At 33.7% G+C, this 25971-nt stretch overlaps 1 protein-coding gene and 1 long non-coding RNA gene across 14 annotated transcripts in view; one reads left to right on the forward strand and one right to left on the reverse strand.

The window, feature by feature from the left end:
• Positions 1-25971, forward strand: part of LOC115215626 (tyrosine-protein phosphatase Lar) — a 535158-nt gene that overhangs the window by 266602 nt on the left and 242585 nt on the right. The gene's annotated exons all lie outside the window — the stretch shown is intronic.
• LOC118764770 overlaps positions 1-25971 on the reverse strand; it is a 226687-nt gene that overhangs the window by 118934 nt on the left and 81782 nt on the right. The window lies entirely within an intron of this gene.

The raw sequence follows: 25971 nt of genomic DNA on the forward strand, positions 1-25971 counted from the left end.
ACACTTTGTTTCTTCTGTGGCCTGGAATTACTGAATAAGGTACACTGTTAAATGCCTCTATATCAATGAAAGCCAGGAATAGTGGTTTACTATTATCAAAATATTTCTCCTGCAATTGCCTCACTATGGAGATTGCATGTGTGGTGTCTCTTCTGGGCATGAAGCTAAACTCCTAGTCATGAATCAATTTTGCTATGAACTGATCCCTTCTTTCATACTTAACATCTCATCTCTTAACATAACTCTGCCTCTCTTGCAGTTTATAGTCTCACAAGTTTCATGGCAACCTCACTAGTGCTGACAGCATGGAGAACAAGCACCCAGTACACACTGCAAAGTTTTTGGCATTAGGAAGAGCATCCAGCCATAGATATCATGTAAAATAGGGCAGAATGCAATCCTTGTACCCATAGGATTTTGTCAAGCCATCCCTGTATGCCAGCATGGTGCAGGAGCATTAAATGATGATCATGAGAACTTTCTTACATACTTAGGTTCTAGTCATTGAGAATTTTCTCCATATATATAAGGAAAGAATATATGAAATACTCTTACTCTTTACTCTTTTACTTGTTTCAGTCATTTGACTGCGGCCATGCTGGAGCACCGCCTTTAGTCGAGCAAATCGACCCCGGGACTTATTCTTTGTAAGCCCAGTACTTATTCTATCGGTCTCTTTTGCCAAACCGCTAAGTGACGGGGACGTAAACACACCAGCATCGGTTGTCAAGCAATGCTAGGGAGACAAACCCAGACACACAAACACATACATATATATACATATATACGACAGGCTTCTTTCAGTTTCCGTCTACCAAATCCACTCGCAAGGCATTGGTCAGCCTGGGGCTATAGCAGAAGACACTTGCCCAAGATGCCACGCAGTGGGACTGAACCCGGAACCATGTGGTTGGTTAGCAAGCTACTTACCACACAGCCACTCCTGCGCCTATACATTCGTATAAAATATATATCTTATTTCATATAAAATATATATCTTATTTCATAAACAAAAATTATATATTTTATAGGAATACATTCTCTTGGATATTTGTTTCATCTCATCTGTAAAAAGAACTTGCACTTTTTGCTTTATATTCACAGAGTACCAGTTGTAGATTAATTGAAATGATACTCTGGAACCAATTCTTGATTTTACTTCACTCAGTATCTAAAAAAGTCATTTTGTTTTTGACTACTTTACATTTTCAAGAATATAGAGAAATGATATTTTATAAAGCTTGTATTGAATTAATTAGTATCGCTCTTTCTCTCTCTCTTTTTAATTATAAATATTTAACATCTGAGTTTTCTGTGGTGCTTCAAAGTGCCTTGTTTCTGTCATCTACATGGGTTATTTCCAAGAACCCAAATACTTTCTGATCTGAAGTTTGAGCAACATTTCTGTATTTCTGTATTTGCCATACCGTCAATTGACATTTCTAAAATGTAATGAAGTTTCAAGATAATTATGAATTAGATTTGATACTCTTATCCCTTTTATTACCCCATTTCTGTTGAAATACACCACCTAAGTTTCAATTATTTTTGAATATAATGAATGAAATAAACTTAGTAACCGCAAAATAACTTTGTAATTATTAAGCTGGTGTTTGAAACATAAATTAGCATAAAATTTGGGAAGGAAGCTGTCACAGGTGGCTTGATATCAAAAAAGGTTAAAAAGCCTACACAAGGAAACTAGAGAAATATTGTATAGGATAGTAAAAAGAGATAATGAGAGTTGAGGGATGGGATTGCATTGATTTTATTTCCCAGAAACCTGCTGAGAAAAAAAAAAACACCTACTCATATACAGCTGAATGTCAAATTGTTAATGAGATAAAAACTTTTTGTGGACAATAGAAAAGTTGTTAGAGATGAGATTTCTTTATTAAATGACAATGTATGAAGGTGATTAGTGTAGGGTTAGGTTTTGTGAATAGGAGGAAAATTTTTCAAATGTCCTAATGATTTTCATATGATATTCAGCAAAGGAGGTTGAAAATCATATGACATTCAAAATAATTAAATTCAGAAATTTTCACATTTAAAAAAAGTCTTTACAGTCATTTGAATACAAGAAGACACTGTTCAGTATATCCAAAGATTAACAATATAGAAAATATTAATTTACATATAATATAGATACTTCTTAGGAAGTACAAGGGTTATGGAAACTTAACTAAATGTTTGAAAGTGTCTAGACTTGGCTAAAGGCACCAAAAGGTGCATTTAGCAAATCAAGTCTCAGATAAATTCTTCCACCCTTGATGGCTCTTTCAGTTACCATGCCTTCCTTCTCTAGATTGTCTTGTGTCCTTCCTTTTTTTTTTTTAAATGGACTGATGTGTTTTGAGGGTTAGCCTGACTTATTTTTAGCAGGTTTAGTGACATATAGTGACTTCCTCATTGTTTCTTCTGAGGAAACAATGTTTTTTGCTAGATTGTCATAACTTGGAAGCTGCTCTCATCTTTTTTCTCTAAAATCCAGGTTTTATGATTCACAGCAATATTCTTAGTGGAAGGGATCAAAACACATGTATTTTGTGTATTTATAAATTAAAAACTGCATCAGTTTCTATGCTATCACCATGATCATTAGAAGGAGAATTAGAGATTGAAAATTCATACCTGGTGTGGTTTCACAGCACAAAAAAATACCTCAAGAATATGAATATTGTCAAATTTGTCACGTCTGAAAATATACTATGCTTATATTGAATCTGTAATTTACGCTTGCTTTCCTTTGCTATACCAGAATAACATATATTTATAATCGAAATTACGCTAGAGTGCTCACAGATAATCATTTCTCAATATGCTGTATGGAACATATAAAGGTGCTGTGCTGTTTATTAGAGTTTAATATTAAATGATACTGTATATATATCTAAGTAGAAATATATAAGAATAAATTTTGTATGTCAAGTGAAAATAATTTGAAGATAATTCTTAAAGTGTAGGTGGAAGTGTAATTATAGAAATAGGTTTCTTGGTCTTAAGTTTAGACAATTTTGTAAGTCTTAACCAGAAATGTCTAAGATAAATTGCAGAACACACCTCTAACTTCACCTCTATAAATAATAATTTTGAACTATTTATGCTCAAAATTATCTTTGCTGGCATGAGAAAGATTGGTATAATAGTATTATATACTACTGTGTTATTTCACTGATACTGTTGTTTTCCTGTGAGTATCATCATCTTGTGATCTGTCCTTACTATTTTCTACCTTAGCATTCCTGGCCTTCCTGTAACGTGGATAATTTCAACTGTCAGCACTGTACATTCATTTACCCAACACCTGTCATTCGTTCACCTTCTGCATGCATCAGCCAATGCATTTAATATCCATCCATCCTCCAGACTAACTTGTGCTCCACCCTTTATGCAAAGTGATATTGCACATCCAGTGGATTGTATTTGATCCATTTCAACCTAGCCTCAAATGAGTTTCTGTGTTTAACCCTTTCGTTACCAACCCGGCCAAAACCGGCTCTGGCTCTTTAGTACAAATCTCTGGTTTTCAGAAGTTCTGAATTAAAACCTTCCACCAAACCTTAGTCTCAATTTATGTCTCTAACTCTAGCTTAATGATAACGATGTTATTTTACTTAATTCTTTGTTATATTTAAAATAATTGGAAGAAACACTGAGCATCTCAAAATAAATTCAGTAACGAAAAGGTTAAAGCCCATGTTTTTTTTTTAATTATATAGCATTAAATATCTTACACACCATTGATACTGTTTCCCTTTATGCATAGTGAGAGAAATAAACCCCTAACAGAAACTTGTGTTGTGTCCTTGATATGTTTTGTAGGAAATATTGAGAACCTCAGTATTGTTTACTCAATACAAGCATTATGTACACACGTAGATATCTGGCATATTGACGGGATTTCAAGTGTGTTAGATATATAAGCAGGAATTGTTATTTAACCCCTAAGTCAGCCCTTATTGAAGACATTCTTGCTGTGCCTGTCCTGTCTTTGTTTGAATTAGTTCCTTCTTTTTTAAGTTTTGAAGTCAAATTTGACTATTATTTCTAGCAAGTCATACACTTACATAGAGGCTTTTTCATTGGTTCATATAAGCAAGAATGGTAAGCAATGGAGATACCATATATTTTCTGAATTATTACCTTTGCTGAATGTAAGTGTATGTAATTTTGTTTTGAAGGAAATTTCAGGTAGAATTTTTTCTTTAGTTATATTTTATCTTTACATATAAGGCACAGGAGTGGCTGTGTGGTAAATAGCTTGTTTACCAACCACATAGTTCCGGGTTCAGTCCCACTGCGTGGCACCTTGGGCAAGTGTCTTCTACTATAGCCTCGGGCCGACCAAAGCCTCGTGAGTGGATTTGGTAGGCGGAAACTGAAAGAAGCCCGTCGTATATATGTATATATATATGTATGTGTGTGTGTTTGTATGTCTGTGTTTGTCCCCCTAGCATTGCTTGACAACCAATGCTGGTGTGTTTATGTCCCCGTCACTTAGTGGTTCGTCAAAAAGAGACCGATAGAATAAGTCCCGGGGTCGAGTTGCTCGATTAAAGGCGGTGCTCCAGCATGGCCGCAGTCAAATGACTGAAACAAGTAAAAGAGAAAGAGAAAAGAGATAATTGGGTGATTGTAATTCATCAGCTAATTTATAGCAGCCGACTGACTGACCCCATTGATGGTCAGAATCGCGATGCTGCTGTTAATTGTCTTCTTAATTGAAGTTTTATTTACTCTCAAATTCTTTCAATCAAATTAAATATTGTTTACATATACTGAGTTAATAGGATAATAGCTCTGTTAAGTTGTACAATATTTTGCTCACTTTATGAAGGAAATCTTTATATATAAAAGTGAGGTTGTGTGCTGTCTGTCTCCTACGATTTAGATTCCTAACTACTCCCACATTTTGCGGTGCAGTTTAACCAAAAGCGGGTATCTTATAGTCGTGATTCATATCGAGCCCTTCTGGGTATTAGCGCGCGTCTACGATGAGTCTACGATTTTAAAAAAATTTACCATCATTTTTTTCCATTTTAATGCATTTTTTTTGCTATTACATAAGGGAAGTAACTCTCTAAAAATGTCTACGATGAGTCAACGATTTAAAAAAAAATTTACCATAATTTTTTTTTCCATTTTTAATGCATCTTTTTGCTATTTTTTGGCTATAACTCTCTAAAAATGCTTATATAGTTATTTCCCTTACAAACCCGAGCAACGCCGGGCGATACTGCTAGTAGTTTATATAATTATACTTTAAACTATGAATACAACAGTTGAATGTTTCTGATGTGCTGAATCACATCATTGATTCAACCTTTAAGTACAGATTTCAAATGGTATTTACTGGTATCTGGGTAATCTAAAACAAAGGGATATACTTTGACTTTGAATTGTAATTAATACTCTTTACCCTCTTTTACTTGTTTCAGTCATTTGACTGCGGCCATGCTGGAGCACCGCCTTTAGTCGAGCAAATCGACCCCAGGACTTATTCTTTGTAAGCCTAGTACTTATTCTATCGGTCTCTTTTGCCGAACCGCTAAGTTACGGGGACGCAAGCACACCAGCATCGGTTGTCAAGCGATGTTGGGGGGACAAACACAGACACACATACATACATATATATATATAATATATATATATATTATATATATATATATATATATATATATATATATATACATATGTACGAAATCTACCAAATCCACTCACAAGGCTTTGGTCAGCCCGAGGCTATAGTAGAAGAAACTTGCCTAAGGTGCCACACAGTGGGACTGAACCTGAAACCATGTGGTTGGTAAGCAAGCTACTTGCCACACAGCCACAAACTAAAACTAAAAGCTCATGTATTTTACTTTGAAGTGGTATATATTGTTGATAGATTACAAAAAGAGTTTTATGTGCCTTCAGTAGGGTTTCAAATTATGGTTTTTTTGCCGGAGAAATCTCTTGAAATTTTATGTGAGTATTTAAGTTTCGGTGTGACACGAGTACTAAAGAAGTTGATGTTGTATCTCTTCAGTCTGTAGCTGGTTGAGTGACCATGTAAAGACACTCGTTGACTTGGGATAATTTTTGTAGTGATAAATTAGGATGGATCTTAGTAAAGCACCTGAATCATTGCAACATTTCTAGATGTGTCTACACCATAAAGCTGCTTCCTCTTACTGTTATGGAATTATGAATTCCTTACTAATTCAATATGCTTTTCTTTTTTTTAATCAGTTTCATCATCATCATCATCATCATCATTTAGCGTCTGCTTTCCATGCTAGCATGGGTTGGATGGTTCAACTGGGGTCTGTGAAGCCAGAAGGCTGCATCAGGCCCAGTCTGATCTGGCAGTGTTTCTACGGCTGGATCCCCTTCCTAACGCCAACCACACCGTGAGTGTAGTGGGTGCTTTTTACATGCCACCCGCACAGGTGCCAGACGGAGCTGGCAAACGGCCACGGATGGATGGTGCTTTTTACGTGCCACTGACACGGGGCCAGGCTAGGCTGGCAACGGCCACAAATGGATGGTGCTTTTTATGTGCCACCGGCACGAGTTTACGCTTTGAAATAATTTTTTCCTTCTTCTTCAATGAACTGTGCTGTCATTTATCACTATCGCCATCTCCTTATATCTCTTTTGTCAATGCTAGCATGGACTGTAGGAATCTGTTTCAGCACAGAATAGCATCTCATGTGTTGCAGTCCTTCATTACTTGAGACAAACAACAGAGAAAATCAACAATCTTTGTAACTGTGTGTCAGGCTTTTTTGACATTTTTTCCGATAGTTACTTGTTTCTCCCTTATCAGATCCCTTTTTACAGCATAGAGAGGTTATCTGCCAGGATTAAAATGTCCCCTCTAATTTGTTGCTGTTCTCCAACATAAATAACTAAATACCCTGGCATTCAGTTGTCCATGTTGCCTTGTTTCATCATTATATGAAATTAAAAGCCAGTTATAAATAACGGTCATAAAACGAAACATTTTTTTTTTCACAAAAATACATAAAATCAGAAATTCTGTAAAATAAAATGTTATTTGATGTAAAGTTTATTCATTAAATGTAGTTATTAATAAACTTTTTTTTTTTAACTACATATCTCGTTATCAATTTTCTCCTGACTTGTTTGTTATTGCTGTCATTAACATCGAGTTTAAATTATATAGTTTAATAATTCTAATTTGGAACCATTAGCCTAAACCAATTTCAACAATGTGTCAACATTATACGTTAACAACATCAGTTCAAATAGAAGTGTTGTTAACTTATGAATATTAAATTTTATTTTATTAATTACCTTTTTTTCCTTCCTTTTTACTTATGTAAATCACCAGAATAATAATATATATGAAATTCAGTCCTCCCTGCATATGTGTGTAAATGTAAAGTTTGCTCTGTGTATGATATATAACAAAAACTGTGTTTATATGTGCGTATATTATGTAAATGAGACTGTTTGTGTGTAAAATTTGTTATGGAAACTGTTTATAATATTTGATAAAAAAAATATAGTACTGTTTGTGTTATATCTGAAGAAGGCTGTATAATTTGTGATGAATACTGTGTTTGTAATATCTAATAGAAACTGTGTTCATGTGTGTATATATGTAATGAAAACTATGTTTATGCAAAGGAAATTGTTCAAGTGTATATGATATGTAATGAAAATGATGTGTATATAAATCTAACAAATATTATGTAAACTGTTTCCAAGTGTATATAATATGTAATGAAAATTGTGCTTGTATTTCATGTGTATGTGCTACGTAGTTAAAATCGTGTGTTTATGATATCAAAATGAAACTATCATTGCTGAAATAAACTGTAATACTAATTGGAACATTACTAACAATAGTTGACCATAAAACTGATCATAAAACATCAAAGTTTACTCATCAGGTTGCCCACAGAAGTAAAATACCTTAAATCTGGATGACATTCAAAGACCGAAATAGAAGAATATCAGTGAAAGTCTTTTACAAGATTCTGGGTTGTTACTTAGCTCCATAACATTAATAGACCTCTGATCAAAAATACTAAGGCATTTTTATCTGTAACCATCCCTACTTTTCTGATTGAGTGTCTCAGACTGTACTGAACGTGTCCTTCTCTCTTGACAGAGAGTACCAAGTTATTTGAAAGAGATTTAGCTACTGTTTCCAGCAGACTGAACAGGCATATTAAAAGCCTTCTCTGAGGAAAAATGAGTTTAAGTCATTTTGGCATCCAGTTGCATAAACATGTGTAGCTGATATTAATCAGTTAATTTGGAAATTGGCTTCTAATTTTACCCCAAACAATTTCTCCTTTTCAGCTTTATGCACATAGCGTTTACTTTATATTTCCAAGGCCTTGTTTTTTAAAAGTTCTTTTGTCGGACATGAGAAACACAGTTGAAAATCTTCTGGTGTCAATCCAACTGGTCACTATCAGTCAGTGGCTACCAATACTCTGGATAAACCAGTTTGACAAAAGTATTTCTGATTCAAATCTTGTTACTCATTGTATTTGCCAAATACTGCCCAAATGGAATCAAACTACAATTACATTAATCCTGCTATGGTCAGCTTTGCCTTTCATTCTTTTGGAGTGAAAAGTAAAAAAGTATCAATCCTGAGTAGTGGAACTGTTAGGGAATTTGATGGGATTCCTTGCAGTTTTTCTTTCGGCATTTGCATTCTGACAGCAACATCTGCAACGACAGTGATGTCAAGCTGCATTGGCCATTTAACTAGTGTATTTAGGATTTAGGTTGCATGTGTGGGCAATTACTAGTCTTACACAAATAAACTTTTCCTGGACTGGTCATGCAAGTACAGGTATATGGTCAACCTTGACTGATGGAGACAAAAGTTTTGATGTAACTGTCAACCTTTTTTTGTAAAGATAGTGCACATGAACACATGCATGTGTGTTTAACTATACTCATGTATATATATATATATATATATATATATAATCATCATCAGCAACATCAAGCATCCACTCTTTTTGCTGGCATGTGTTAGATAGATGATTTGACTGGAGCTGATAGGCTGGAGAGCTGCACCAGGTTCCAGTCTGATTTGGTATGGTTTCTATGGCTGGATGCCCTTCCTAATGCTAACCATTCCAGGAGTGTAACGGGTGCTTTTATGTTCCACTGGCACAGGTGCCATTTGCATGACACTGGTAATGACCATAACTATGTATATGTGTGTGTGTGTGTGTGTGTGTGTGTGTAGCAAGAGAGAGTGAGAAAAAGATTTGGTAAATATTTGTGTTTAGAAATGAAGGAAAAAAGTACTTATTACATGGAGTTTGTACATTTTGTTAGAAGCTGAAGTTTCTGAGGTCATTATTCTGAGTTTCACATTGTTGATTCAAGCAAATAATTGATAATGTGAAACTCAGTGAAATGGTTCAAAAAGCTTCTTATAAATAGATAAATGGTTGATAAACAGATAGATACTGTTTTTGCTTTCTTTTTTCATATATATATCTCTAAAGTGCTCAATGCACGTTCACAGGAGTCTCATATATGTTTAATTCCTGTTGATATATCCATACTCTGGTTTCATTTTGGTCTCCAGAAGTTTGGACATGGCAGTGTTTAGCAAAATTTTGTTTTGCAGTTGTTGAAGCTTTCACAAATCACATTAGTACTTTAGAATGATATTAGAGCTTCACGATACAATCACATTAAAACATTCCAATATTTGATTTACTTCCTCTGTCAATAGCTATAATTGTTAAGTGTTTCGTAAATCACTTTCTTAAAACAATGTTTATGCTTCTGGAAACTTAGAAATCTAACTTTATTCGGTATGCTGTTTTCTTGTGTAATAGTTCATTTACTGTATGAATCTTAAGTACGAACTTGATAAGAATTATCTAAACACAGTTTCTATCTATCCTTATTGTAGTAATGCTGTCAGTAAATAGAATACCTTAGTTGCTCAGAAACTTGAAAATGATAAGCTTTTTAGCTTAAAGTAACTAGAACTTTGGTTCCTTAGAGAAGGGGTTCTTTTTTTTTTTTTATTTATTTTTTCTATTACAAATGATATATCTAATCCAAAATGTGTGAAAGAGATCCAGAAACTCAATATTCTGAATACTTTAGTTGCAGTGGAAACTTAGGTATTTTTTTTCTTTTCTGATTTTTACTGGCTTATCTTTGTTTAATTTCTAATATACGACTTCCAAAGATTGGCATAACAATGCTTTTTGAAAAAATTGTGCAGTGTGGTTGTTTTATCCTTTGAAATATATATTTCCAAAGATTGTATAATTGTATCACTTGGTATTACTTTCAAACAATCTAACATTTTATCTGTTGCAAGTATGTTTTAATGCCGAGTGAAAAAGTATTTTTTAACCTAGAAAATTTTTAGTCCTTTATATTTACAGTTTTTTCAAGAGACAATACAATAGTTGTAACATTGGTCATATGATCACTTTAGTTTTTTTTTTTTTTTTTATTTTTTAAAGAAAAACTATGGCTGGGGTATTGATCTTGTGTTCATTAGTTCAAATCAATGCCATGTGCTTGTGGGTAAGATGCATTACTATTTTTGCCATAGTTAGCCTATTTGACCAACAAGTTCTACTTGGTCATGATTTAATGGTTAAAGTTAGTCCGTGTAACCTAGCCATTTGTAGAAAAAATTGCCCCAGCAACATGCTAATGACTAAAATTGCCATTCATAAAAGACATGCTGAACACAATCATATCAGGATAAAAGGGATGAGAGGAAAAGTTTTGGATTTTGAGGAAGGTTCATAGTTACCATTTCAATGCTGAAAGTTTCACTGTAGATTTAGAAGGCTGCTCACCTCATTAATAAATATCTATTAACGTCCCAAAGTTTCAGTATTTTATATATATTTTTTATTTGGGATTTCCTAATTCTTATGTTAAGATTACTAGGAAGTTTAAGAAGTTAAGTTGAAGGATTATGAAAATTAGTTATAGTGTAATTTTTTAAAAATATTTTATTTTCATTTAGTTTTATAGATTCGAGCAAATTTAAAACTGTTAATAATTATATATATTGTGGAAGAGCCATGATAGTCAAGCTAATTTATATAGTTATGTTCACTTTTGTTTTCTTTCTGATCATATTATATACTATAATGTCATCAAGTTTTCTTGTACATTTATGGCCTGGTTACTGGCACAACACAGAACGTGTTTTATCTTCTGTGATTTGTGTATTTAGGATTTCTTTGACCAGCATCCTTAAATCATGATCTCCCCAATCTGTTGTGTTTTTCTACTGAAATTCCACTTTATCAAACAAGTAATTAAAAGATTTCTCTAATTATGAACACTTCAATCAGAGTGGTTTGTGGATGTATTTGTAACATAAGACAGTGAGAGTTATAATTGAAGCAGTTGAATTCAGCTAATTCAGTAATTAAGCAAAAAAATGGGGTTGAATATTTTGTTAGATTATACTTTCTCTTCAGTTTCCTATTTTGTCTTCCATTTATATCTAATTATTTCTATTCAAACTATTAAATTAAATATATATTTTAAATTTAAAAATAGATTAGAACAAAAATAACAGCCAATCAAATATTATAATTTAAGATATTTCAGTTATAATAATGTATTATTGAATGTTATCTGTTATCAAGTTGCTGTTGCATTATATGGTACAAATGAATCAATGCTGAGCTGTATGTAAGGTTGTGTTATCGACTTGTGTAGGTTGTTGATGTTCTATGTGTTATAGTGGACTATTCCTATGCACATATGTATACTTACTGCAACTATCTTTCTGGAAATGAACGGCTCAGAAGGAGTGTAAGTGAAAATTGTTTCTTAACATTATTCACTTTTTAGCTTTGTCATATTTTCTTTAGTATTTGGCCCACATTGGGATCGTTTATTTAAGTACATAATATTTTTGCTATTGATGTCTCTCTCTCACCACAACTCCCTTTCTTTCTCACACACTATTTTTAACATTCTCTCGTTTGCACAATATTTTTACAAGTACAAGAGAACTTCAATGGAAAAAGAATAGTCCTATCAAGTTCTTTTCAAAAGATCTTGTCAACTGTATATCAGATACAATAACTGACACTCCACATATGTTGTATGGCATTTTTCATCTCTAAGTCTTTCAAAATTTAAAAAAACATATTAGCAAATGTTTACCTTTTAGTTTTTAATCTCAGATCATTAAAAATAAACCAAACATAAAAAAAAACTAACTATTTTTCTTTAACATATTGTCAGAAGCTCCTATGGAGCTGCTAAGAAACTGGATTTTTCTCATTGAATGAAATTGTTGCACTAATTTGATCCTAAAAATATCATTTATAAATAAACAAAAATAAAAATCAATAGAAATAATTGCTTTTATTATTTCTGTCCTACATGATTAGATGGTATGAAAGAAGCAGTAAATTCAGTTGATAGAATATCAAACCAAAATTAAATTGTTAACTAGAATAGCTTCACTTTGCAACTTGGCATCTGCATTCCCAAATTTTGCCCAATTCTCTACTACTTTGAAGACACTATTTTTAAGGAAGAAATCACAGTTATCTTCTGATTGTTTGACGGCATATCTTCCAAAGATAGGTTTATGCCCTTATTTTGATCAAGACATTTTAACATCTTAGCTTTTAAACCAGCCATCTCTTGTCCAAACATTCAACTTGTTTTATATTCAAACCGACTAGATCTGGCTTTTACACACCTGCCGTACGATGTCATTCTAAAAATAAACAATCACATCATTGAAATCTCAAAGCGTTGAGATTATGCATGATTAATTTGAAACAAGGTGGATTGATAAGTATTACATTTGACAGAATAATCTAAAGGGCTAATAGAAGACATGGCATTGTTACATTATGATACTTTTAGCTTTAGGAAATTTGGCTCTGTACATGCCAAGTTTCAGTGAAACTATTCTCAATTAGCCACTGAATCTTGGGTCTTTAATTCTAATAGTAAAATTCACTACTTTTTCAATACTATCCCATCACATAGGATAGAAATAATAAAAGCAATTATTTCATTTTTTTTTTTGTTTATTTAATTTTTTTTTTATTTGTGTGTGGTCATATTTCTAGGATTAAAATAATGCCACACCTTATTCAATTTGAAAATCTAGTTCTCTGCAACTTGATGCTCATTTTAGCAATATACTAGACAAAAAAAAAAAAAAAAAAAAATTAACGTTCAATTCATTTTTAGTAATCTATGATAAAAAAAGTAAATGGTAAATATTTGTCCTCTGTTCTTTTAACCCTTTCGTTACCAACCCGGCTGAAACCGGCTCTGGCTCTGAGTTCAAATGTCTTGTTTTCAAAAGTTTTGAATTAAAATCTTCCACCAAACCTTAGTCACAATTTATGTTCCTAACACTAGCTTAATGATAACCAAATAATTTTACTAAATTGTTTGTTATATTTAAAGTAATTGAAAGAAACACAGATCATCTCAAAATAAATACAGTAACAAAAGGGTTAACTAGTTTGAAAGATACAGTGAAGGAAGAATGCCATACAAATCTTATAATTAACAGGGTATGTGGTGTGCCTGTCATCATATCTGATATACAGTTGACAGATCTTTTAAAGAGGAACTAGAGATTTCTTTTTTTTTTTTTTTTCCAGTTGATGTTTTATATTTGTAAAAATATTCTGTGTAAGGAAGGCTGTTAAGAAAAGGTGTATGAGAGGTGTAGTGGGGGTGAGAGACATCAGGAACAAAAATACTCCTGTGATGGACTCCCTTATCAGTTTCGATGTATGAGTGAACAGCTGTTGATCAACTGGATGAACTACTCATTGATTCAACATGCAAGGTGGATGAGTATTCCATGGACACATTTACCCTTAACATAATTCTAGTGTGAACTTTTGAATTGCAAACACCATCCTTCCACTGGTTACTGTACAATTTCCTCTTCCCAATTTCACTCACAGACTTTTTAGCCCACGTAAGGCTTTGGTAAAGACATTTGCCTAAGATGCCACGCAGAATTGAACTCAGAACCTCGTGAAGTGAATCCTTTGATTACTCAGGAGTGTGCATTTAACTCGTGATAGACACACATTTAGTGTACCTGGGCTTCTTGTTTATTTGAACACAGGTAATTTTTTCCAAAGAGAAGGATTGAGCACAGATGATCTGAGTAGTGGTCTGGGGTGTACGTGCATATATATATATATATATATATATATATATATATACACACACACAACACACACACACACACACACACACTCTCTCTCTCTCATACATATGTAGATACAGTGATTTTGTATAATAGTAGAGCTCATAAGCAGCAAGACATACCTATAATCTATTCATTAAAACGTGAGAGAGAGAGAGGGAGGGTGAGAAAAAGAGAGAGAGGCGGGGAGAGCTTTAGTCTATTAGCCTCTGTATGAAAGTCTGTTAGAAATGTAAGAAAATGTAGATCTTACATAAGGAATACTTTTATGTAAATATTTGACTGAGAAAGACTGGCAGGTGTGTTGCAATTAAATGTCAGGTAAACCTAGAGAAAGGTAGTAGTTGTAGTAGTGGTTACCTTTTATCTTTTACTTGTTACAGTCATTAGACTGTGGCCATGCTGGGACACGGCCTTGAATTTTTAGTTGAATGAATCAACCCCAGGACTTATTTTTTAAGCCTGGTACTTATTCTATCAGTCTCTTTTGCTGAACTGCTAAGTTACAGGGATGTAAACATACCAACACCAGTTGTCAGGCGGTGAAGGAGGGACAAACACAGACTCAAAGACACACACATATAGATATATATATATATATATACGATGTGTTACTTTCAGTTTCTGCCTACAAAATTCACTCACAAGGCTTTGGTTGGCTCGAGGCTATAGTAGAAGACACTTACCCGAGGTGCCATGCAGTGGGACTGAACCCAGAACCATGTGGTTGGGAAGCAAGCTTCTTACCACGCAGCCACTCCTACATGACAAATATTTATTTCTGTATTGCCCACAAGGGGCTAAACATAGAGGGGACAAACAAGAGATTAAGTCGATTACATTGACCCCAGTACATAACTAGTACTTATTTAATTGACCCTGAAAGGATGATAGGCTAAGTCAACCTCGGCGGAATATGAACACAGAACATAGCAGCAGACGAAATACTGTTAAGCATTTCACCCAGTGTGCTAACAATTCTGCCAGCTCACCACCCTAACAAATATCTGTTTACATTAAAGTTAATGGTGGGGTGAAGGTTAGGATGGTTATTGTTGTGACAATGATCATGGCATGGCATAATCTGATGGTAGTTTATTTTTATTACTTTCTTTCCTTTGATTTTATCTGCAAAAGTGTTGTTTCCTTCTGTTACACTTATTTAGCTTTGTCCTTCAGTTTCTCTTCTATTCTTGGCTAATGAGAAGGAAGAAATGTCTCAGGTGAAACCGGTATGTTCTCGCTTGCTTAAAGTCTGTTGAATGTCTTGCAGCAGGAATTTTTATTAAAAGGATTTGTACAGATAGTCTTTTTTTGACTGGTTCAGTGATTTAACTCTGGCCATACTGGTTGGTCTACCATCTTTAAGAAATTCAGAGAATTAATATCAGTCTGAGGACCCTGTTTGGTACTGAATTGGTAAAGAAATTTAGAGAATTAATATCAGTCTGAGGACCCTGTTTGGTACTGAATTGGTAAAGAAATTTAGAGAATTAATATCAGTCTGAGGACCCTGTTTGGTACTGAGTTTACCTGTCTGTTTCCTCAATTGCTGACCCCATTTCATGATCGAATAACAGACAGAAATTGTGCAAATAAATACTCATAACTGAATAAAAGGTGGGTCTTTCTTTAATGCATCTAAATTTCACCTTTCATCTCCTCAAGCAGTAATGATATAATCTGTTCCACATGGAGTACTTTTTCTTGTTGTGGAGGCGCAATGGCCCAGTGGTTAGGGCAGCGGACTCGCGGTCGTAGGATCGCGGTTTCGATTCCCAGACCGGGCGTTGTGAGTGTTTATTGAGCGAAAACACCTAAAAGCTCCACGAGACTCCGGCAGGGGGTGGTGATCCCTGCTGTACTCTTTCACCACAACTTTCTCTCACTCTTACTTCCTGTTTCTGTTGTACCTATATTTCAAAGGGCCGGCCTTGTCACTCTCTGTGGCACAGAAGCTATTTTAGTATTAAATTCATCTTACAAATCGAAATCACATAAATTTTATTGTTTCACAAATTATTATCAATTAGTAAAGTCGTTAAAAATATAAAGTCATTGAAAGCTGTATGATAAACTGCAATGATGCCAAAAGGTCCTTGATGAGTAGAACTAAGTTAGTAACAAAATCAACTAGTTAAAATCATCAGTCAGAAAAGTCCACTATTTACTCAACTGTCACACAGGTTAGAATGGCATTGTAGAAAAGGGAATTGAAGTTTAAAGGACGAGGGGACAAATAAATAATTTTCTATCTGTTTTCTACACTGACCTGTGTTCAGTGGTTTGACAGGGTCTGACGAACTTTGCATATGAAATCATTGTTTAGCTACAGGTCAGCCCTTATCAGTGCCTTTTTGGTACTGACCATCTCCTCTTTTATTTCAGGTACAGCATATCTGGCTCTACCTTGTCCAATCTGTCCTTTCTTCTTTTAAATGGTAGTCTCTACTTTGGGAAAGATTTGAGATTTCATTGCTTTCTTTCTAGCAAGTTGAGCTCCTCTGTACAGGTTCCCTTATTGAATCCTGGTAGCATAGAGTTTTATGTTGTGCTGAAATATGCTATCAAATGCTATTGAATCACATATTTAGAAGTAAAACAACTGTCTATATTTTACACTTGTTATGGCGAACATATTTATTAGATCAAGTGATCATGTACAGGCTTCCTTAATGGCTTGTGCTATATTGAAAATGTGGAAATTTATGTACATTAAGACCAGGCTAGCATAAGAAGCCTGTGAGAATGACAATGAACATCTCACTTCTATTAAATACACTCAAACAGCTCATTATGAGAATAACTATACTTCTTTTGAAGTGTTAGAAAGCAGCTTTTGGTTGTTCTGTGTCCCCTTCTTAGCAAGTGACATGGAAATAATGATTTTGTATTGGTAACATTCTATGGGGTTCTTTTTATTTGTTGGATAAGAATGAGTTTTGTTTTCCTAATCTTTCCATTTGTTTTACAATTGTTTTTTCCATTCGTGTATTGGTTAGACAGAAATATTATTGAAACAGTTTTTTTTATAGGCAGGTGCCCTTCCTGTCATTACCCCCACCAATTTTTTTTTTTTTTTGCAAGTCAGTTATATTTTAACTCTATACATCTTTGAAATTACAAAATCAGTGGACAACCCACATGCAAGGGGAATGACAACAAAGTCACTGGGTGTAGCTGAGCCAATTTTCAAACAAATGCAAATGTAAACACTCATAAGGCTTTGGTCAGCTCATGGTTAGAGTAGAAAATACGCCAAAGGTGCTCAGCAGTGGGCCTGAACCCATGTGGTTGGGAAATGAACTTTTTCATCACACAGCTATGTTGGAGAATGGGTCTATCTAATAAATTTCTGATGAAGCTACTCCTACAATCAAGGATGTTCCAGTTATAGCCATCCTTCGTTTTTTTCGGGTATACTGTGAAATGATTATTTATTCATTTCAAAATAAAAATAACTAAAAAGGCGCAGGAGTGGCTCTGTGGTAAGTAGCTTGCTAACCAACCACATGGTTCCGGGTTCAGTCTCACTGCGTGGCATCTTGGGCAAGTGTCTTCTGCTATAGCCCCGGGCCGACCAATGCCTTGTGAGTGGATTTGGTAGATGGAAACTGAAAGAAGCCTGTCATATATATATATATATATATATATATATATATGTGTGTGTTTGTGTGTCTGTGTTTGTTCCCCTAGCATTGCTTGACAACCGATGCTGGTGTGTTTACGTCCCCGTCACTTAGCGGTTCGGCAAAAGAGGCCGATAGAATAAGTACTGGGCTTACAAAAAGAATAAGTCCCGGGGTCGATTTGCTCGACTAAAGGCGGTGCTCCAGCATGGCCGCAGTCAAATGACTGAAACAATTAAAAAAGAGTAAAAAAAAAAAGAGAAAAAGAGTATGTAATGAGCCTTCATACTGTTTGTAACAGAATGAGTTGTGACCATGGAGGAAGGAATTTCTGTACAGCTTGTAGCATTTTCTGCATGCACAACATGTAATACATGTCTAAAATACAGAAACGAATGCAAATAACAAATGCAATATCTATACTGTACAAGGTACACTGAACATTGCTTACTCTCTTTTACTTGTTTCAGTCATTTGACTGCGGCCATGCTGGAGCACCGCCTTTAATCGAGCAACTCGACCCCAGGACTTATTCTTTGTAAGCCCAGTACTTATTCTATCGGTCTCTTTTGCCGAACTGCTAAGTGACGAGGACATAAACACACCAGCATCGGTTGTCAAGCAATGCTAGGGGGACAAACACAACATACACGCACACATATATATATATATAATATATATATATATATTATATATATATATATATATATATATATATATATATATACAATGGGCTTCTTTCAGTTTCCGTCTACCAAATCCACTCACAAGGCATTGGTCGGCCCGAGGCTATAGTAGAAGACACTTGCCCAAGGTGCCACGCAGTGGGACCGAACCCGGAACCATAGCTTGTTAGCAATGTAACAGGCATTGGTCTCCCTCCCCATGACCCAATGGTACATCCAGGATGTCATAGTCAGAGGAAGAGAGACTTGCACCAGTACTTGGTAGGTATTCATTTGCAACTGAGTAGATTGGAGCATTACGAAATGATATGCCTTGCACAAGGGCATGATGTACTGCCTGGTCTAGCAATTGAACCCTCAAACTTTTGATCATATATTAAATGCCTTAACCACTAGGCCATGCACTTTCACAATTTTATTTTATGAGAGCCTGCTGGAAAGAAGGTGCATGCATGCTATATGTACTCCACTTAAATTGTAAGGTTTGATTGCTCTAGTTTAAAGTTCTAGGAGTTGTTTCATTATTCAAGGAGGTAGAATTGTGCAAAGTGTGAAGCTTGTGTTTCTGTGATCAGAGGAAGAGGACAGGGAAGGGAATCATAGAGGGTGGTAGCTCTCATAGGAAATTATTCATGCAATGCTTGACTTCCTATTAAAGTAGAGAGACTTGAGACAACTGTTGAACTGCAGTGAGAGAGAGAGAAGGTGGTGGTGGTGGGGTGCAATAAGTAGGTTCTAGAGAAAGCAGGGGTCAGACACTGTAAATTCTTAAGAACTGATTTGATTGTGATCGAGGTTGAATAGTTGAGGTTGAATATTGTGAATTGTCGAAGCTACTTATATTTGAACTGATAGAATTTAAGATAGAATTGATGCGGAGGGATAGAGAACTGTGTTATCTACGTAGGAATTCTTCTATCATTTTACTAGTTTCACTTGTTGGGCTGCAGCTGTGTTGTGCAACTGTCTTCAGGGTTTTAGTCGTAGGGTTAGGAACCCTTCACTTGTAGGTGATATTTTACCTATATGCAAATTTGAAACTACAATTTGGTGAAAATGGTAACAATAAAATAAAAAAAAATAAACAAAAACATCGTTTACTCTTTAAAAAAGATTAGTTTTATATAAGTCACATATTTAGGAATTATTTTTTTTTCTCAGTATAGATGCACCCTAAAAGATTCTTATTCGCTTGCGGTTCAGCTTTAGTAGTATAATGGTTCCACCACACCACACCCCAGCCTTGATTTAATGGATTGTTTGATCCTGGTACTGTCTTGTATTTATATTATTTACCTCAGAAACAAGAAAAGTAGGATTTGAACTCGGAATGTTAAAGGATGTAACTAAATAACACAAAGTCTTTACCTGGCACCTCTACTTATTCTGCCCGTTCACAGTGTATAATACTGTCTATTCTACTGATTTTCTCTATGGGCAAGGTTATTGGTGATTAATAGAAGGTCATTGATGAAAAGAATTGAGGAGATGACATCTGTTTGGGGACCACCAAATAGATAGAATGAAGGGAATTGTGATGAATACTGTCTGAAGAAGCCTCACATACACACTAGTTTTCCTACTACATTTTACATTATTATTTCACTTCAAATATTGATTTCTCTCAGACACAGTGATTCAGATTTATCACACACCTACACGCATATACGTACAAGAATTACGTTGTTATGACATTCATACCTCTCTCAAGAACAATGAGATGATATGTTTTAAAATCTTATTCCCTATCAATTTTAAGCTACATAGCAAGATAACACCCAAATAGCCTAGTCAAAGAACTTTGCGTTGGTCACTGTTTCCATCTCTTCTTTTAGAATGAATGGATAATTATTATTATTATTATTATTATTATTATTATCATTATTATAAATAATAATAATAATAATCTTAAAATGCAAATAGATTAATGTTGACTAACTCCCTGCTAGCCCTAACTGAAGAGTCCCTACTTCAGCCATGGATATGTTTTTCTCTTTCCCTTTTTTTCCCCCTTTTTTTAGATACAATATATAGAACTTCATTATATCCAAAGAGTCTTTCCTATGATGCTTTAAAAGAATATATTTTTTTTTGTTTTAAATCGGTGAAGTATGATTTAAGAGATATTTGGTTACTACTTCTAGCATGTTAAGAAATCATGTAGAGAATACCCCATTGGAATGTAAATAAATTTTTGCTAAGGTGTCAGTCATTGGATTATTCTAGGGTGGAAGGGAAGGAATTGTCGACATGAATGTTTATTGAGATATTCTGCTGCCGTCAATAACAGGTGATAAAATGTAGTTGTTTGAGAATGGTCATTGTGAGACGAGGTGGTGGTGGCCGTGGCAGGCAAGATGGAAGGGGTATTAATTTGAGCATAATGCTTTAATTAACATTTAGCCTTTTATTATTTTTTACTTTAAAGTAAATAGTGTATTGAAAGATGATCAATACACGAAAGAAATTATATTTCAGTTTGTGTGTGTGTGTGTGTGTGTGTGTGTGTGTATGTATTCGTGCAGTGAGTGAGTATGTATGTGTGTGTGTGTGTACGTAGCAAGATATTAGTATAAAATCTATCGAAAGCAGCCATTTAATAATAATAATAATAATAATAATAATAATGTATAAAGAGTTTCACTGGCAGTTGTTAACATTGTTTCATGTCCTGAAGCACATTCTCCTGATATCTCTTAAGAATATATTAAGCCTGTACAACCACATAGTAACTGCTATGCAAATATGTTTACACACACACACACACACACACCACACACACACACACACAGTGAGAGATCTTTCTATGATATATATATATGTAAAATTGATATGCATACAACTGCAGTTTAAATATTGTAAAATGAATACTATTGTTTTTGTTATAGTAAATTAGTAAATGCTATGTGAATACGTTATATATATATATATATATATATATATATATATATATATATATATATTACTCATATATGTGTGTATATATACATGTAGAGGTAGGTACGTACATATATGTTTATATATATGCATATGTTTTATTTTATTTATTAATATATATATATATATAGAGAGAGATAGATATATATATATATATATATATATATATATAGATATATATACACACATACATACACACATATGAAAGAGAGATGCATGATAATGGCGATATGAAATTGTTTCACACACACACACACTCACCTCTTGAAGATAATAAAATAAATATTATCATTATTATATTCACTCCAGTTGATCTTTTTATTGTTACTAGAATCATTTAGTTTTGGTATGGTTTGGTATGGTTTGGTTTGAGAGTTTATTTCAAGTCTTTATTGCTTCACTACCACGTATTGGCTGCTGTTAAATGGAGCGGTGTTTGGTAAGACATGGGTTAGCAGGGTGGTGGTGGTGGTGGTGGTGGTGGGGGAAAGGAACGGGGAGAATATTTAAAATATGAAAATATCATCCTACTTTATGGAACATTAGATATATTACAGGTTGCTTTTGCACACAGCCAAGTTTTCCACTGATTGGTCACACCATTAAAGACAGAAGAATCACATCTTATTTTGTTCTCCCCTCCCCCCTCTTTCTCTCTCTCTCTCTCTCTCTCTCTTCGTCATTTTTTCTATATTTCTTTTTTCTTCCATTTATTTATTATTAAAATAATTTTCACTTATCTATTCATATTGGTTTAGTCTTCCCGCTACTTTATTACAGAGGAAAAAATTACGGCATTTGTAATGATTATTATTATGATGATGATGATGATGATGATGATTATCATCATTATTATTATAAGGCTAATAATAATAATATTAAAATGAATGTGCTATGAAGACATGCTACAAAGTTGTGAATGTCATCTTTATTTGACCTCTCTCTCCCTGTGTGTGTGCGTGTGTGTATGTATATACACATATACATACATATATATTCATACACATACTCGTATATATGAATACGCATACACGTATACATGTATACACATACATGTATATTTGCATACACATGTATATATACATACACATATTTATATACACACATACATACATGTGTATGTATGTGTGTGTATATATACATATATATACACACACATATATACATACATGCATATATATATATATATATTTATATATATGCATATATACATATATACATACACATATATACATATGCATATATATATATATATATATATAGATATATATATATATATATTATATATATATATATAGATATATATACACACACATATATACATACACATATATACATACACATATTTATATACACACATACATACACATACATACATAGATGTGTACACACACACAGTTTTATATATTCAAACATCCTCTTTTCCTTCTGAGCCAGTTTTTCTTCCCGATCTCCAACCTCTACTATTAATCAGACTTGATCTGATTTTTATATCGACCACCTCTACACCACTCCATGTAGACACACAACCCTTAATATTCTACTGTGTGTACGAGAGAGAGATATAATGGTTTGTAAATATGATGATTAATGGTTATATTGGGCCATTATCAACTTTCTCTTTGTTATGATTTATGTTTTTTGGAAATTAGTGTTAGGCGAGATGAAGAACATTTGCATTATTCCATTCTGCTTTGCATATACATATACATACATATGTACATACATACATACATACATACATACATACATACATACTAGTCCTATGGAACTAGAAAGGGGAGTTAAGTGCTATTGTGGGTTTTAATATCCTGTTTCCTGGTGGAAACAATACCAGCAAATAGAAGATTTATCATATATTATTAATGTGACATTTAAGCTATTTAGTTTTAGGCAAGAATTATAATGGACAGTGGATGGAAATTAATTTTCTAAAACTGTAAATTTTTAGTTTAGTTTTCAACTTGAGGGTCTTGGTTAGAGAGTTCTTACACAAAACCTACTACAGAAATTCAGTATTGATTTTTTCTATGTTGAGTGAAGAAGTTAAGTTACTATGGTGACAGTTTGGATAGAGAGAGAGAGAAAGAGATGGAGAGAGAGAGAGAGAGAGAGAGAGAGAAGGCTGGATGGGTGGTTGTAGCTTATTTGGAATACATGTGTGTGAAGATTGAGTATTGGATATGGAGGCAATGAAGAGAGAAGTGGCAAGGAAGAATAAAAGAAGAGCATTACTAATAAAGAGCTTCCACAGATAGTAGTTATAATAAAGCTTTCCAATATTGGTCGTTGTGTGTGCTAGCTATCAATGCAGTAAGCTCCACATACTTGGAAAGAGGGTGGCGGAGGGGAGGAGGAACCACTATGTGCTTCTTCATCTTCATTGCTTTCATCATCATCATCATCATCATCATCATCATCATCATCACCACATTCATTGTATTTATTATTGTATCTTTCATCCCCCCAGTTCCTAGTTTCTTCTCTCTTGCACACTAATTATCTTCTTAAGTGTTTCATGTCACTTTTTTTACTGGCTACACTGTACCTAATTTTTTTTTTTTCTGTTTTTTCTATCATTCATTCATTTTTTTTTCTTCTGTTTTTACTTTTTATGTTGGAGTTGGGTGGTATCATCATGTGGTATTTAATTTTATTTCATACATTGATACCCTTTTATCATATAGAAATGAAATCAAAGATGGAGTCCAAATAAACAGAATTATCATCTTCTCTTGTTTTTAAGTAAATTGGTAGATAAGTAGCTATATTGATAGACTACACACAGTAAATACTGGGGGTTGTTTGTTGAAAGAAAAAAAAAAGGAATTATTTACTTTTTAATTTTCATTTTTGAAATGAATTCTTCTAAGAGTAATAATTATTTTAGTTAATATTAATCTTAACCTATAAAGTAAGATGTGTATATGCTTGTATATAACCAGTTCTGTTTCTTCAACGACAGATAAATATTAAGGCATTGATTGATTGATCTCGTAGTAGTATGTTACTACTGTTTAGTTTCGGTGAATACTTAATCCTATTTCCAGAAGTGTGTTATAATAAAATATTTGAAGTGATTATAGTGGAAACCAATAGATTCTTAAAATCATACATTTTTACTAGCTTTATTTATATACCTCATGTTGTTGTAAATAAATGATCGTTGCCAAGTTTTCTCTGGGAATTCTAGCTGCGTGTATAGATAGTGCTACTAAAATTGCTTTAACTTCATCAATTTGAGCAGGGAGGTATTTTGGTTGAAATGCACTCCATGGAAGCAGCATCAAAATAAATTATCTGTGAATACATTATCCAATGTAGATGTTGTATGTTGTAGTATTGTATATTGATTTTTTTTTTATTAATATATTATCTAGGGATATATGCGTTTTATATATTGTTTCTATAGGAAAAAAAATTGTTTTAATTTTTCTATCTATATTTGCTTGTTTATATTTTTTTCCAAATTAAAGATAGATATTGTTCTATTAAACAGCTTCCTTTAGTTGGGAAATAGTAATTAATGCAATATTTAATTAGAAGCAGTTTGTTATTGGCTAATCGGAATTGATATTACTTCACAATTTTGCCAAAAATTGTATGTAAATTCTCCGTTATTGCATTCTGAAGGATTATTTTTTCATCCCCTTTATTAAGGAGTACAAAATTAAAAATTGATCTCCATTGAAATGATAATTTAATAATGAAATTAGTTAATGAACAGAATAAAGATTTATTTGTTAAAATAAACCCTAAAATTATTGATATTTTATTCTTAGGGATTTTTATTTTAGAAAACTCATCTTTATCATATTTACATTATAATTAATTTACCTAATCACTCGGTGCACATTTTATTTTTTTCTATTAAACTGGCAAGTAAATTAAGTCTTTGGTTTCAACTTTTCTGTTCATTTAATTTTTGTCCTTTTTGTAGTAAACTATATTATTCTGTACCACATCAGACCGAAATGATCAAACCACTGATAGAAACCATTGAAAGTACTCTCTCTCTTTTTTCTCTTTTACTTGTTTCAGTCATTTGACTGCAGCCATGCTGGAGCACCGCCTTTAGTCGAGCAAATCGACCCCGGGACTTATTCTTTGTAAGCCCAGTACTTATTCTATCAGTCTCTTTTGCCGAACCGCTAAGTGACGGGGACGTAAACACACCAGCATCGGTTGTCAAGCAATGCTAGGGGGACAAACACAGACACACAAACACACACGTACACACATATATATATATATACATATATACGACAGGCTTCTTTCAGTTTCCGTCTACCAAATCCATTCACAAGGCATTGGTCGGCCCGGGGCTATAGCAGAAGACACTTGCCCAAGATGCCACGCAGTGGGACTGAACCTGGAACCATGTGGTTGGTTAGCAAGCTACTTATCACACAGCCACTCTTGCACCTAAAGTAGGATCAGTTTTATGGGAATTTTGTTATATGTTGTTCCCATCATCATTATCATAACATCCACTTTCCTTAGCTGTTGTGGATAAGCCAAC

This window comes from Octopus sinensis, linkage group LG9 (genome assembly GCF_006345805.1).
Source record: "Octopus sinensis linkage group LG9, ASM634580v1, whole genome shotgun sequence".
Lineage (NCBI taxonomy): Eukaryota > Metazoa > Mollusca > Cephalopoda > Octopoda > Octopodidae > Octopus > Octopus sinensis.